General features: G+C 47.0%; 1 non-coding gene across 1 annotated transcript; it reads left to right on the top strand.

The window, feature by feature from the left end:
* The first annotated feature begins 15102 nt into the window (after positions 1 to 15102).
* LOC116552072 lies at positions 15103 to 15266 on the top strand. Its single transcript, XR_004269197.1, has one exon. It is a non-coding gene; the product is annotated as a U1 spliceosomal RNA (small nuclear RNA).
* Positions 15267 to 15889: the final 623 nt, after the last annotated feature.

Raw genomic sequence — 15889 nt, 5'->3', positions numbered from 1 at the left:
TAAGGTCAAGAGATGAGACCATCGTGGCCATCATGGTGAAACCCTGCCTTTACTAAAAATGCAAAAATTATCTGGGCATGGTGGCATGCACCTGTAGTCCCAGCTACTTGGGAGGCTGAGGCAGGAGAACCGCTTGAACCCGGGAGACGGAGATTGCAGTGAGCCCAGATCGCTCCAATGTACTCTAGTCATGACCACTGCAATGCTGAAAGGCAGCAGGTGACTGCCTGGAAATTCTGCAATTTTAAGAGGCTCCCTACCTGGAGACAACTAACCAGACTGCACTTGCCCTTGAGTACTAGGAGTACTCAAACTCACCAAATGTCAAAAAAAAAAAAATAAATAAAAAATAAAAAAGGATTGCCCAGAGTGCTCTGGCTGCCCTGGAATAGTGGTGTAAGTGCCATCACCAGGCTGGGACGTCTGGATCTTTTTGTTCAGGGCAGATTTGCCGCTGCTTGATGCTAGTTGTCAGAAGACTTGACCAAGATTAAGTAGTGTTAAGTGTAGGATGGAGGTGAGGAAGCAAGCTGGTTCCAGGTTTCCAGCTCTGGCAAGCTCTCCTGTTTGCCTGGTAGGACGTGTCCTCTGGAACCAAGTGTTCCTGAGGCATCCAGGGTAAGCGTCTGCTCCTTGCCTTCTTGGCTACCTTTTTGGGAGACATTTGGGTCCCAGCCTGAATGCCTGGAAGCCCCCACTTTGCCGCAGTGAGTGAGGGGCCTCCGGACCAGGGCAGGCTGTTCAGTCCACCAGTGTGTTATCCTCTAGACCCAGACAATACGCCTGACTGCAGCTCCTTGAAAACCTAGGTCTGGTCAAATGGAGGACTCAACCTGTCAGTGCACATGGGAGGGCAGGATTTCTGCTGTTTTCCCTGTCCCTCCAATTTACTGGCCAATGCAGGCACCAGCCAGTCCCTGCTGACCCTGCCAAGGCATTTTTCTTCTCCTTGCCACACCTTGAACTCCCATTTGGCTAAGGATCACAGACAAAACCATATATCCCTCTAGCCTCAGTTTTCACAACTGTAAAGTGGGTGGCACCTCACCCATAACTCACCCTCAAACTAGGACATCCCTTCCTTAAGCCTATGCTGATGTAGATCAGACTTAGAGTTAAGAACCTCTTTACAAAGGCTCTTGGTGTTGTCTCTGATATTCCCATTTTCTTAAATTTGGGGATTTATGAAGATCTAGAGATATAATATTTAAGAATGTCAAGAGTTTATTGTACATTAAAATACTGATCGTGTGTTATCTTGTGTTCTGGGACAATGGATGATCTGATGAGTCTTTGCATCTTTGTGGATGAGTATGCATTTTTCTTTTTGGTACAGTGAGAAATAAACTGTAAAGACTTTAAAGTAAACCTTTAAAGACTGTCATGAGAGGAGAGGGTCCCAGTCACTTGCTCACCTGCTTCTCAAGGGTGCTAAGGGGTGAGCAATGGTTTTGTGTAAGGAGGGAGAAATTCAGTTCCATAGCCTCTGGAAGGGCCGTGCAGTAAACCATTCTGTGCTCAATGCACACAGTCCTTTCCCATATCTATCTGTTGGAGTCTGTTTCCAGGAGCCAGAAGAGGAGAAGAAAAGGAGAGGGAATGGGAAAGGGAGACTGGAGGAGAGAGAAAGGAGAGAAAAGAGAAAACTGCACCATCACGAAAATTTTAAAATCTTCCTTTCAGCTTTTCCCTTATAATTAGTGCACACAGCTGGAGGGAAGAACCCTGGGTGAGTTGCAACTTGCTGGGCTCCAGTCCTCAGGATGTGTAAGGCTGGCACAGTGTTTGAGGGGAAGACTCAGTTCTGAGACAGCTCCTCCTCCCTCTCTGTGTTTTAATTCCCTGCCTGGGAGGGGCTTGTGAAGGGTTTGAAACATTTTAGTGCTTCCAGCCAAGAAGCCTTTCCTACAGGGCTGGCCTGGAGAGGCAGGGAAGGAGGTGGTCAAGGCAGGCTTCTTCCCACAGTGACTTAGGAACCAGCTCCTAAAAGGGCTTGGGGGGTGTCGTGGGAAAGGTCCTGAAGGAGGGAGCAGGAGGGCCAGGATCCTGCAGGGGCAAGTGCAGGAAATCTCCAGGCAGGGAGCCTCTAAAAATCCCAGAATTTCCAGGTGGGCACCTGCTGCCTTTCAGCATGGCGGTAGCCATGGCCATCAATGTGGGTAATTTCCTTGCATCATGGGACCCAGGCAAAGTGATCCTCCATGGCCTGGTGGGGAGGTGGCAGGGCCTCCAAAGTCAGATGACTAGATTTGAATCCTGAGTCTCTGCTTACCATGTGCATAAGAAGCAGCAAGTTACTCAATTTCTCCCTGTCCCCCAGTTTACTCATCTGGCAATTGGGTATAATGGTAATATCCCTCCTTTAAAAGGCTGCTCAGCATAGCCCCTGGCACATGGTAAACATAGGTATCCGCTTCTGTTATTGCTATAGTGAGAGACCCCATGGGTTTTGTTTGTGAATAGGACACAGCTGCCTTCTTGTCCCACTCAGAGCTTGATGCAGAGGGAAGGACTGAGATTTCATGCCCGTGAGAACTTACATCTGTAAACAGTTGGTATGGCCCCTGGAGGCAGAGGTTTTGCCTTTGCATTGAACCAGGGCAGGTCCACTGGTGAGGCTGCCTGGAAGTGGCGGTGCATGCCACAGAGGGCCCTGTGGCTGGTACAGCTCCTGGCTGGGTGATCACTCCTCTCCTGTCCCTGTCCAATCAGTCGTGCCTAGAGCTGAGCTCTCACCCTTTGCTTTCATTCCTGTGCAGTCGCCCCAGGTGAGCAGCACAGGTCACAGGAGAGCAGAGGGATTCTTTGGTTGTCATCCATCTGGCATGAGCGACCTCTCCCTGCAGGTGGGCCCGGCCAAGCAATGTACCACTAGATCTCTTTTACTGAGAGTCTAAGATGTTCCAGTCACACATGACCCGGAATATTTCTCATCTTCCAGCAACTCTGCAAGTAAGGATAATCACTCCCATTTCCTGGAAAATTAAGTGATATTTAGTGATTTTTTTTTGAGATGGAATTTCACTCTTTTTGCCCAGACTGGGGTGCAATGACATGATCTCAGCTCGCTGCAACCTCTGCTTTCTGAATTCAAGTGATTCTCTTGCCTCACCCTCCCAAGTAGCTGGGATTACAGGTGCCCACCACCACGCCTGGCTAATTTCTTGTATTTTTAGTAGAGACGGTGTTTCACCATGTTGGCTAGGTTGGTCTCGAACTCCTGACCTCAGGTGATCCACCCAACTCAGCCTCCCAAAGTTATGGGATTACAGGTATGAGCCACCGCATCTGGCTATACTCAGTGAATTTAAGCTACATGCCCAAGGTTGGACAGTTTGCAAGTACAGTAGGGATTTGTGGTAGGGGTCGGAATAAAAAATTATTAATATATAATTCCAAAGCTTGGGTTCCTCATATTAAGAGTAATTGATGTTAATGGAGCCATTGCTATGTGCATTGTTTACTGAAGTCTTTACACCAACCATAGAACAGTTATTCTTTTATAGATAACGACATTGTGGTGTAGGGGAGGTAAGACCAGACTTTCTTGGATTGTCTGCTTTAGTCTGGCTAGTATGCTTAAAGTGACTGTCCGAGCTGAAGTCTGTTTTGCTCCAACAGTAGCCCTCTGTTTACCTACTAGAGAACCCCGACAGTCTTAGGGTTCTCTAGCCTGTCCTAGATTTCACATTCTAGGGCCCCACAGGCACCTGCCTGTGTCCCCCACTAGACCATAAACACATTAAGAATTGAGACTGCGTTTACTCACTTGGCATCTGCACTGCCTTATGCATAGTAAAAACTTAACAATTGCTTTCCAAATGAAACTGGTCACCGTAATACAAGCTAACATTAATTGCTTACTGTGTGTCTATCCCGTAGACTATATACCACATGCGTTCCCCTATGTAACCCTCGTAACAATCTCATTTGACAGATGGAGAAACTGAGGCCTGGAGAGGTGAAATGAACATTTTCAGTGTCACTAAGAAGCAAGTGGCAAAGTTTGAGACAACAGAAAAATTTCTGCCTTTAAATCCTGTGCCCTTTTTCTTTACAAGCGGTCTGCAGTACCCTCCTCCCTGGAGCCTCCTTCTTTTCCCTTCCCCATGGTTTCTGGAGATGGCTTTTCCTAGTCTCATTCTGCAAAAGACTTTTACAGAATGCCCACCTTGGAGCAGGGTCACTGAAGTCATCGGGAACTGACCAACAGGACTTTTATTTCTTGCAAAGCAAGAGGGACTTGAAGTCCACAAGCCTGGCCAGTCAACTTCAAAACAGCTGTCACTCTTTGCTTTCTATCTTCATCCGTATTTGGGTCCTGAACCCATTCCTCTCACTTAGGTAGCTCCAGAGCCTACAGAATTAGGGCTGTCACTCTGTCTTGCAAGAGGGTGTTGTTTCCCTGGAGGCAGTTCAGTAATGTGTACCTACTGCCTCTCCTCTGCCATCCTTTCTCTCCCCGTTCGTCTCCCTCCCTAGGCTGCAGGTGTCAATTAAGTAGCCTTGAAGGATTGTAGTAGTTTCCTGTTGCCACTGTAACAAATTATTCCAAAGTTAGTAAATTAAAACAGCACAAATTTATTCTTTTATGGTCCTCGAACTCACAAGTCAAAAATGAGACTTAAGAGGCTAAAATCAGGGTGTTGTCGGGTTGGTTCGTTCAGGAGACTCCAGGGGAAAATCCATTCCTTTCCTCTTCCAGTTTCTAGCTGCTGGCACACCTTAGCTTCTTGGCTCATGGCTGTATCATTCCAGTTTCTGCCTCTGTTCGTCATCACATCACCCCTTCCTCTCTCTATATATCCGCTGCCTGCCTCCTCTCATTCAGACCTTTGTAATTATATCCCTGGGCCCATTCAGGTAATCCAGGACAATCTCCCTATCTCCGAATCCTTTGTTTACATCTGCACAGTCCCTTTTGCCATATAAGGTAATGTATTCACAGTTTCTGGGATTAGGACATGGACGTCTTTGGGAGGCATTTTTAAGTTGACCACAGGGATGGTTTGTGCATCTAGAATTGCCTTCTTTCAACCTGCCTGTTCCTTATACCAGTAAACAAGAGCGTGGGCTCTGTACCTGGAGCTGGACTGGCACTCTGTGCAGGCATCATCTTGCTGACTTCTTACAGCCTTTCCATGTTGCTGGCACGATCACGTTTGCTCTTGTTTTATAGAGAAGAAACCATAAAGACTGAGCATTTAAGCAACTCTCTTGAAGTCATGCAAGGAGTAAGTCAAGGACCTGAGATTTGAACCCCGGTCTATTTGATTCTAAGATCATTCTGTTCAACATCACACTCTCCCTGCTGTGATAGTCAGGCTCCAGTAACCCTGATCACTCTCTTATGGAGACCCTTCCCATACTGTATCGGGATTGGTCAGTGTGATGAAAGGGATACCAGGAAAGTGATGGCGTGTGTCTTCTGAGGCTGGTTTGCTTTTGCCTTGTTCTCTTGGACACTTGCCCTGGGGTCTAGATGCCGGGCCATAAGGACTCTCACACAGCCCTGTAGAGAGGTTCACATGGTGAATCACTGAGGCCCCCTGGCAACATCCAGCACCCTTGGGCCATTGTGAGTGAACTGTCTTGGAAAGTGGACCCCAGCTGAGTCAGGCCCTCAGGTGGCTGCAGTCCCAGCTGCTATCTTGACTGCAACTTCATGAGAGACCCAGAGTCCAAACTGCCCAACTAGAGCACTCCCAAATTTCTGACCCATAGAATCTGTGAGATGACAAGTGCTGATTTTTCTTTTTAGTCATTAATTCTTAAAGCAATTTGTTACACACTCATAGAAGACTAATACAAGGCCCAAATTCCATAAGTCTGAGCAGGTTTTGCTCTGGTTTGGCTATGCCAAAGGAGGTGCTCATCAGGCCCGGACCCTCCAAAGCCCACATTCTATTGCAGCAGGTTAGCTCCGTAGCCCTGGAATGGAGAACCTGACAATTCCAGAACATTCCCCATTCCTGAGACACTTTCCCCAGAGAATTTTTCATTTGTTACTCCCCTGCTGTAAAACCATCAATGGCTCCTTAATGCCCATGAATAACTCTCTAGAGCACAAACTCCTTAGTCTGGCATTTGCCCTTGCCCCCCTCCCTCCTTCACAGTCCTTTCAGTTGCATTTCTCATTGCCCCTAGGCAGACCCTTCAAGCCTGGTCAGACCAAGGTGCTCACTGCTGCTGCATCTCTTCTTGGTCCACTTGCGTGCACAGCTCTCCCTTGGTTGGCTGTCACTGAATGAATAAATACAGAATGAGGGCCTGCTAGGTACCAGCTGCCAATGATGGATGCTTCTGCAGACAGCATCTCAATATTCACCACAAGCCACTGTTATAGATGGAAACTGAGGTTAACTGACTTTCCCGAAGTCCCAGCAGAAATAAATGACGGAGTCAATCCTTGGGACCTGCTCAACCTTGTGGTTTTAAGTTCAGTTATCTTTCCACTGTGCCATATTGCATTTCATTTACACTTCTATGGAATTTTACAGTTTGTAAAGGCTCCGATTATTTATAATTTTTTTTGAGCCTCACAACAGCCCAATGAGATAAATGGATCAAGAGTTCCTCATCCCATTTTACAGATAATAAACCTGACATGAGGAAGAGGATTTGCCCTCATGGGGACAGGTGTCAGAGCTGGGGTTTCCAACCTAGATTTCTGTCTCCAGACCCACCACTCTTCCTTTTCTTTGTTCCTTTCCCTAAAGCTACTATAGATTCTTGCATATAATTAACACCCAATACATATCTGTGGAGAATCAATTGATTAATTTTTTTAATGTATTCTTCAATAAATAGTGCAAAAAGGTCCAGGTGTCTAGAGAATTGTTTATGATGAATAACTGAAACTATCTTCAAGAAAGAACTTTAAAAGGAGTAGCAGGGAGGTATAAAGGCAGACTTTGGAAGGAACTTTACGCTGGAAAGGGCCGCTGGTCACTGAAAGTTGAACAAAGGAGGCTGTGGAATTTATGAGGCTGGGGAAGCTCCAAGAATGACCCACACTTGTCTGGGAGAAAGGAAGTATTGTTTGTTCTTAGGGGCAGGGGGATGGTCAAAATGAGCCATGGAAGGCCCAGGTAGTCCAGCATCCATGTCTTGGTGATGGGGGTGTCATTGTTATCCTTGTTGCTGAAGCGGAGCATGGAAGTTGTGTCACTTTCTCTGTCCCTGAGGGTCAGCACTTCACTGATGAAGAAGCTGTTCTAGAAGGAGGTTTTTGAGGACCAAGACACACAGGTTCACGCTCTTTGGGCTTGTGAGAGGCCTCACAGATCATCTGCCCATACACTTGACTTTGCACACCTGACCTTAGACTCACACCAGAATGCCATAGTAGTCACTCAATACATATATGCTGAAAGACCAAGAGGAGAATACATAAATGGATAGTGGTGGCTTTCCTCTGTCTCTGAAATGACTGTCATAATATTTCACCCTGTCTTGGACACAAACTTTAGACTTGGCTGTCCTGTGTTGTCAGAGATTCCTTCTGTCCTCCTAGCCTCACTCCAGCTAAATCGGTGGGCTCTTGTCCTATCCTCTGTGGACCTAGTCTATGACTGGTGACCCCCAGCCTGTGATCACGGTGATTTGTTATCTTAAAGCACCTTTTCATTCAGGTTCAGAATGAGCAAGTGATGAGAAGAGACTCGGGCACAGCACAGGAGGCCTGGGTGCAAGACTCCCTCATGCACTGGGCTCTCTGCACTTAAGACCCCTTGCAGAGTCCACCTTAGGGTCGGTGTGGGTAACTGGTGAGGGTGGGAAGCCCTTCCCACATCACAGTCTGTGTAGACAGGCACCAGAACCTCCATCTGAGAGCCAGGGGATGTGGGTAAACTTAGGGCTGCCGCACATGAGCTGGCAAAGGTGATACTGCACAAGTTCTTTCCACTCTGAACCCCCAGATTCTCACCAAGAATGAGGGGGGTGGATTCCTTCATTCTGTCCTCAATGGGTGTTCCCTGAGTGCCTACTGTGTGTCAGGCACTTCGATGATGCAACTCCTACGGTCATGGGGCAGATCTAGAGCAGGGGCAGGCAAAAACCAAATAAAGCAGTGAGCAGTAGGTCATGGATATAATGTCAGATGAGATGAGTGTCATGAAGGTAAACTTGGCAGGTAAGTGGGGTGAGAGTGATGGGCCCATCAATCTCAGCTCACTGCAACCTCCACCTCCCGGGTTCAAGTGATTCTCCTGCCTCAGCCTCCTAAGTAGTTGGGACTACAGGCGCCCACCACCTAATGCCCAGCTAATTTTTGTATTTTTACTTAAGATGGGGTTTCACCATGTTGCCAGACTGGTCTTGAACTCCTGACCTCAAATGTTCCACCTGCCTCAGCCTCCCAAAGTGCTGGGATAATAGGCGTGAGCCTGTAGAGAAGATGTCTCCCAAGAGGTGACATTTGAGGAGAGTCTGAATGAAAGGAGGGAGCAGGCCACACATATATCTGGAGGAGTGGATCCTCAGCAAAGGAACTGCAAATACAAGGCCATCAGAAGGGAACCTGTTTGGTGTATTTGAGAAACAGCAAGGAGGCCAGGTGGGAACAGAGTGCAGAGAAATAGCCAGGAGCCGGGGCCACACTAAGGACCTTGAATTGTTTCCTAAGGGACTGCAGAAGCCATGGGAGCCATGAGAACGAGGGAGTGGCATGGTCTGGCTTGTGTGTTAAAAGGATAAGTTGATTCCCAAGCTCTACAGCTATAAGCTTCTTCCAGCTCAAGGCTAAGCAGATCGGCTTAGTAGGGAGGTGGCAGGATAGTTCCAAAGCCAGGTCCTGCCCTAGAGGCAGACTTTGCGCATGGTGCCAGGGCGGACTGATGGAACCTGCCTGCTCACGTCTCATCCTGTCACTGTAGGCAAGCCTCAGCCCAAGACCTTGCTGGGGTGCAGGAACACAGAGCTAGCTGACAAATTGGCTGCAGCCCCCAAACCAGATGCCCAGAGTAGCTGTCAGGTTAGGGTGTGGCATACTAACTTAGGAGTTACATCTTGGAAATCTCAACCACTCCTAAATGATAGATTTTTCCCTTTAAAAACTTGTTCCGATTTTCTTCCTTTTTCCTTCTAATTTCTCCCAGCCCCATCTTTATTTATTTTTCTGCTTATTTTCCTTGTTATCCATCCTCCAAGGATTGTATAGTTTCTCAGAGTCAGAAGTTTATCAAGCAGAAATGAACAAGATCGGGTCGGGTGTGGTGGCTCATGCCTATAATCCCAGCACTTTGGGAGGTTGAGGCAGGTGGATCACCTAAGGTCAGGAGTTCGAGACTAGCCTGGCAACATGGTAAAACCCCGTCTCAAGTAAGAATACAAAAATTAGCTGGGTGTGGTGATGGGCACCTGTAGTCCCAACTACTCGGGAGGCTGAGGCAGGAGAATCGCTTGAACCCAGGAGGCAGAGATTTCAGTGAGCCGAGATTGTGCCACTGCACTCCAGCCTGGGCAACAGAGTGAGACTCCATCTTGGAAAAGAAAAAAGAAACTAACAAGATGGGATTCCTGGGCCAAAGCTAAGACACTTGCCTTGGGTTTCAAAACTAGGGATCTGTAGAGCACACAATGTGATTCCAGAGTCCTGCTTAAACACCTTCACCTTCTTGCCTCTCACAGCTATGATATGGGACACACAAGCACTGCAGAAACGCCGAGGGGATGCTGGTGGATCCAGCCTGTAGAGGACGGAGGGGGCTCTCAGGGAAGGCTTCACAGAGGGGGAAGCATTTGAAATAGGCTTTGAAAAGTGAGTAGGATTTTTCCAGGCAGAGAAGAGGTATGGTGGGGAGGAAGACCCAGAGCAAGAAGGCTGGGAAAATCTATGGTGTGTCTGGGGGGCAACTAGTCAGTGACTTAAATCAAATACAGAAAGGACGACTTCAGTGGAAAAATTAGACAAACTGGTATGTTTGATCCAATCCTGTAGTTTTTGTTTTTAAGGAACTGCCACTAAATAAACAGGATAAATACAGATAAAATTTTCAGGTAGCAAATGAAATTAAATATTTATGTTATGTTCAGGTCAAAAGGTAAATAAAATGGGGGTTGAGAGGGGAAGGGAAGGGAAGGTTGGGGTCAGGGATGGAGAATTTCCTGTTTAGACAGAATGGTGTCTGGTCACTTGGTGACATTTGATCCCTGAGAGAAGAAACAAGCCTGGGACGCCTGGCGGAAGGGACCCCAAACACTCCACTCTTTTGGAAAGCTACCTTGCAAGTCTTTTGTTCTCTTTCCTAGAAATGGTCCATTGTTAAGAGAATTAAGGTGTATAAGGGATTTAAAAAGAAGAAATTCTGATTCATAATAGTAATACCTGGTATTTATACCACACCTTTCTCCCAAGAAGCTCAGAATACCGTAGGGAGATGATGTCATTTATTCCTCTCAACCTCATCCCTGCTTTTCTTACCCGCGACCATTCTCTCCCCTCCCAACCCAGAGACATCCCAGCTTCTGTGGCCAGGATGGATGCTCTGAGGGATCTGCTGGGATATCAGGCTTCCAGGACTTGGGGCCAGGGCTCTGGGATCTTTATTCTGCCTTCACCCCAGGCCCACAAAAGAACACTAGATGTCTACATGTCTGCTGTGCAAGGACCTCATGCTAATCATGCTAGAAATAAAGCTGTCTCTGCCTTTTCTAAAAATATCCAGAAAAGAAAACACCACGATCCTCTTTGAAAGTGTATCAGAGCCTGACACCATGAGGAAGTTCTTCTTGAAACCTAACTCAAATTTCTTCAGCTGCAGTGGAGCTGTCTTCTTTTTGTTCCTGTCTACCACTGGCATAAAGGACAGGTATCTTGTCCCCACCACTTCATGGAGCCCATGGATCCTTCTCTGAACTGGCCAGTCTTTCAGGTTCATTGGTTGGATCCTCATCTTGCAAAGCTAGGCTTTTCTAAAGCTGATGGAGAGGAAGTTCTTGGATCTCAACTAGTAGAGGAAGAAGAGATGGGTCAAGTGTTATAGAAGAAATAATTAGTCATGGCATGGCCTTTGTCCTGAAGGAGCTTTTGGGAGAGGGTAAAGCGCATATCTATGAAAAGATATCAACTTAAGGGTTAAATGTCAATGCAAGATAGCCATGTGCTGTAACACTAGGGAGAGTATAATAATCATCATAGTAATAATAATTAACTTTTACTAGGCACTTACTACGTGCAAGGTCTGCTCTAAGTGCTTTATATCCATTAGTTTAGTTCATCCCTATTTTTCCCTTCTGAGGTAGGAATTATTATCTCATTTTACAGGGGAGGAAACCAAGTCATGGAGATGCAGAAAAATTTACCTAGGATCACAGGGTTAGTAAGTGCAAGATTTCAGAAGGTGACCCCAGATAATTTAATACCAGAAGATGAATGCTTAAATTGTAATTCGGAGAAGAGGTAATTTTTATTATGATCAGATATTGGGCAGATTTCTGACATCTGTAAATGGTGGAGTCTTAAGTCTTGGAGAAGGTAGAAGGGGTTTTGTGAACCAAGCTCTTTATGACTGGCAGGGTTACTGCACCTTCTTCAACTTTAGTGGAACTAACCTCAATCTTTCAACTTATATTTAGAAATACCTGGACGGTTCCACAGACAGAGTGAGCGGAGAGAGCTGGGGGTGAGGGATGGAGCCTGAGGCCTGGCTCAGCCTCTGAATCACGGTGTTCCCTAGAACAAGCCACTTTCTCTGGGCTTTCTTCCTTCTGGAAAATGCAGTGGTGTTGAACTTGATCTCATAGATCATGTCTAGCTCTAAGTGCTATACTTCTAATGTTTTCTGTATAAATATACACTTTAAGGCACAAAATGGCTCAGCCCAGCTTGGTCCTTAGCACGTCCTATGCCAAAGGATCAAGAAATGCTTGTTGATTTGCTTGAATAGCTTTGGGAGTATGGAGGAATGGGGGCTCCTCTGGGGACTGGAGTGAGTGGACAGGACGGATTTTATGGAGAGGATGAGACCTGAGTGCGAATATGTAGAGGAAGCAGCTGAGGTCACTGCATTCTGCTCCGAAGGTGTGGCGCCAAGTTACTGCACTGATGGTCACTTGGTCACTGTACCAGTTGGTCACTGTACCAGTTAGGATGTGTTCAAATGCAAGTAATAAAAAAGTTCCCGGAAATTTGCTTAAACCAAGAAAGAGATATTTTAGTTGGTAAAATCACGAAGTTCGACTGAGTGGCAGCTGCTTTAGGTCTGGCTCCATCAGGACTGCAGTGAGCTGCGGTTCTCTGAGCTCTGTCCTCCCCTGAATGCTGGCTGCATCCTCAGGCTGGCTTGCCCCATGGCCAAAGATGGCAGCCTACCCATGGCATGGCCACATGCTTCTTGTTCTTGTCCTTCCTCCCCCAACAGATCAAAATTCCGTGCAGGACAGGCTACATAATTTGTGAGTTTAGTGTGAAAGGAAAATGTGGGACTACTTGTTTAACAATTATAAGAATTTCAAGAAGGCAAAACCAGAGTATTAAACCTACTGTGGGGCTCAGCGAGTATGGGGCCTTGACCTCAAAGGTCACGTGCCCATGAGGTTGGGGCTGGTCCTGTGCTTCACTCCCATTGGGCCGACTTAAACCCATCACCGTGATTCCCAGGGGAACACCATGGGCTGCTTCACTTAACTTTAGATTATAGCTCATTCCTGGATCAAGTCTTATGGTAAATTGAAAAGGATTATCTGACTGGTTTAGACCAATCAGAGCCTGTCTTTGCCGTAGGGGTGGGTCTCACTCCACCCAAAATACAAGGGCTGCATGGTAAAGGAGGAGGGGCAGCTACCTGCTATGTAGCAGTGGTCCTGTGCATGATTTCAGAATGGATGGATCAGGCAGTGTCTCCCCATCAGAGGAGCATTTGAAGTGGGATCCCATTCCAAGAAGGTTTGATGTTATTTTCTACTCCTTCCCTCTTGTCCAGAGTAAATCACACTCCCCTCTGATAAGCAGTAAAAAGCATAGGTTTCAGGCAGTGTGGCATTATGGAAAGAACTCTGAATTTGCATTAAGAAGATTGGGATCCACTTCTCTCCACTTTGCTCCTTTCCAGACACACCATCTAGAACACCTGTCTTTATTTCTCCATTACTGTCTTCTTATCTTCGAAGAAAAATAATGACTCCCTTCCCTATTTCAGAGGGCTGACATGACAATCAGATGCGATTGCATACGTGAAAATGCTTTTCAATCTGGTAGTTCCCATACACATGCAGAGGACTGCTGCCATTTTATTTATTTATTTATTTATAGACAGAGTCTCACTTTGTCACCCAGGCTGGAGTGCAGTGGCACGATCTCAGCTTACTGCAATCTCTACCTTCCAGGTTAAAGTGATTCTCCTGCCTCAGCCTCCTGAGTAGCTGAGATTACAGGCACCCACCACCCTGCCTGGCTAATTTTTGCATTTTTAGCAGAGATGAAGTTTCAGCATGCTGGCCAGGGTGGTCTTGATCTTCCAACCTTCAGTGATCTGCTTGTCTTGGCCTCCCAAAGTGCTGAGATTATAGGCGCGAGCCACTGTACCCGGTCGACTGCTGCTATTTTAAAATTTGGGGAAATAGTGCTTGTTGGCTTTAACATTTTGTCTGCTTATTTTCCAGTCTCCTTTAGATTTGAAGTGGGAAACAAAGGAATGGGAAGTGAAAGGAAAGATAAATTGGACAGGGAAATTTGGAAAGGCCATGAAAAGACTATTGAGCTTTGAAAACTTAGGATAACTCCTGTAATGGTGCAGTGGCTCATGCCTGTAATCCTAGCACTTTGGGAGGCCGAGGTGGGCAGATCACGTCAGGTCAGAAGTTCGAGACCAGCCTGGCCAACATAGTGAAACCCTGTCTCTACTAAAAATAAAAAATTAGTCAGGTGTGGTGGTACATGCCTATAGTCCCAGCTACTTAGAGGCTGAGGCAGGAGAATCACTTGAACTCGGGAGGTGGAGGTTGCAGTGAGCCGAGATTATGCCACTGCAGTCCAGCCTGTGACAGAGTGAGACTCCATCTCAAACAAACAAACAATCAAAAACTTTAGGAGAAAGATAATCAGCATCACAGGTGGAGAATAGAATTTCCTGCCCAAAACAATAGTTTTAAAGGAAAGTCATCCTAGTTTTCTTTCTGACTTGCAACATCACCTCTTGGTATCCCCCACTGGGTCCCTGCCTCATTGCCTCCCCATCCCATCACCCTCCTCCACTGCTCCTCTCTCCCTCAAATCATTCCCCAGCTGTTCTTTTCACCTCTCCAATCACTTCTGTGGTTTCTGGGCTCAGATGTCCTCTAGGCAAACTAGAAAGAACCACCAATCACTGGTCCTTCCTAGTCAAGGATGGAGACAATGGAACTAAGTTCCAGCAGGTTCCCAGAGCTCAGGCCTCTTGTTTGTGCCTTCCTCGTCCCTGAGGTTTCAGTATCCATCATTCTTGACAGCTGCTTGCATGGGAGGCCTTTTCCAAATCTGTACATCCCAGGTGTTCCAACAGGAGGGCAGCTTGCCTGCGGCACATCAACACTTCTAGATGTCTATCTTGACATATACACCTGCACACTAAACACACATAATTAGACATCACCCACTAAACCTGAAGTTGGTTATTCCCGCCACTCACCCCACTGTGGGCCCTGCCCTTACCATCACCACCACACCAAAGATGAAGCAGCATGATTTCATACTATCTCACACAGAAAGGCACACTAACAATGACGTCAAACCATTCAGGTTCTCCTGAAACGCCGATTCTTGCAGATCTAGAAAGAACAGCTTATTCTTCTACTTCCAGTCAATGTTCCTTTGAAATAACTGGAGACAGGGGTTACCTAGGAGGAGGGGTTTCCATAGGAGAAATCTCCTAAGGAAATTACCATAGGAGACTTCGAACATCCTTGGGTCCCCTGTTCTAGCACTTTGCATGCTGACTGTTTGGTAAAGCTTCATAATTATAAGGGGTACTTGTGTATTGGGGTCTAGTGTGTGACATGGAGAAGTCAGCACCCCATTTTCAACAAGGGTGCTAAGTGCTGTGCTGGCGGAAGTCCAGGAGGTACTGGGAAAACCAAGGAGGGCACCTCACCCTAGCTGAGGGGTTTAGGAAAGGCTTTCTCATACTTACCTGGCAGGGGAGATACTATGATCACGAAGGTGGTTTTCCCAGGGCGAGGCTTATCCATTGCACTCCGGTTGTGCTGACCCCTGCGATTTCCCCAAATGTGGGAAACTCAGCTGCATAATTTGTGGTAGTGGGGGACTGCATTTGCGCTTTCCCCTGGAAAAAAAAAAAAAAAAAGGAAAGGCTTTCTCAAGGACACAACATTCAGAAGGAACCTGAAGGTGAATTAGAATTAACCAGATACGTGTGGGAGTGGCAGTCAGCTCTGGCAGTCTCTTTCCATCACAGCCTTGTTTGCTAGTTTATTGTCTGAAATGCCCTGACTTTCTGCTGGGATAAGTGGCACTGTAAGAGCAGAGTGTTTCTGTCTGTTCACTACTGCAGCCTCCAGAAGAAAGCCCAGCACACAGTGATGCTAAAAACAACCCGCACAAATACATTCTGAACCAGGGTCACCTTACCCAGACCTTTTCCCTGGGGACCTGCTCGGTGTCCTGCCTTGGCCCTCTCTGCTTCATGCCCTCTGCTGCAGCCACGCTGGCTGCCCACGGTTCTCCAAACATGGCCAGCTCTCTCAGACTCTGGGCCTTTGTACACAAGGTCTGCAGAGTTCTCCCTTCCGTCCTCTAGCTGATCAGCCTCTGTCTTCTTTCATGGCTTACACATCAGGTTCCCTGTCAGCTCCTCTGCGCACTTGATCTGACCTTGCCCCCTCCCCTCCTCTGCCAGCCTGAGTCCAGCTCCCCTCTTCCTGCTCACAGAGGACCCTCCTCAGCCTGCTA

This window comes from Sapajus apella, unplaced genomic scaffold (genome assembly GCF_009761245.1).
Source record: "Sapajus apella isolate SASKATOON/1434 unplaced genomic scaffold, GSC_monkey_1.0 scaffold10, whole genome shotgun sequence".
Lineage (NCBI taxonomy): Eukaryota > Metazoa > Chordata > Mammalia > Primates > Cebidae > Sapajus > Sapajus apella.
The sequence above is the reverse complement of the archived record's forward strand: the minus strand, read 5'-3'. Positions and strand labels throughout refer to the sequence as shown.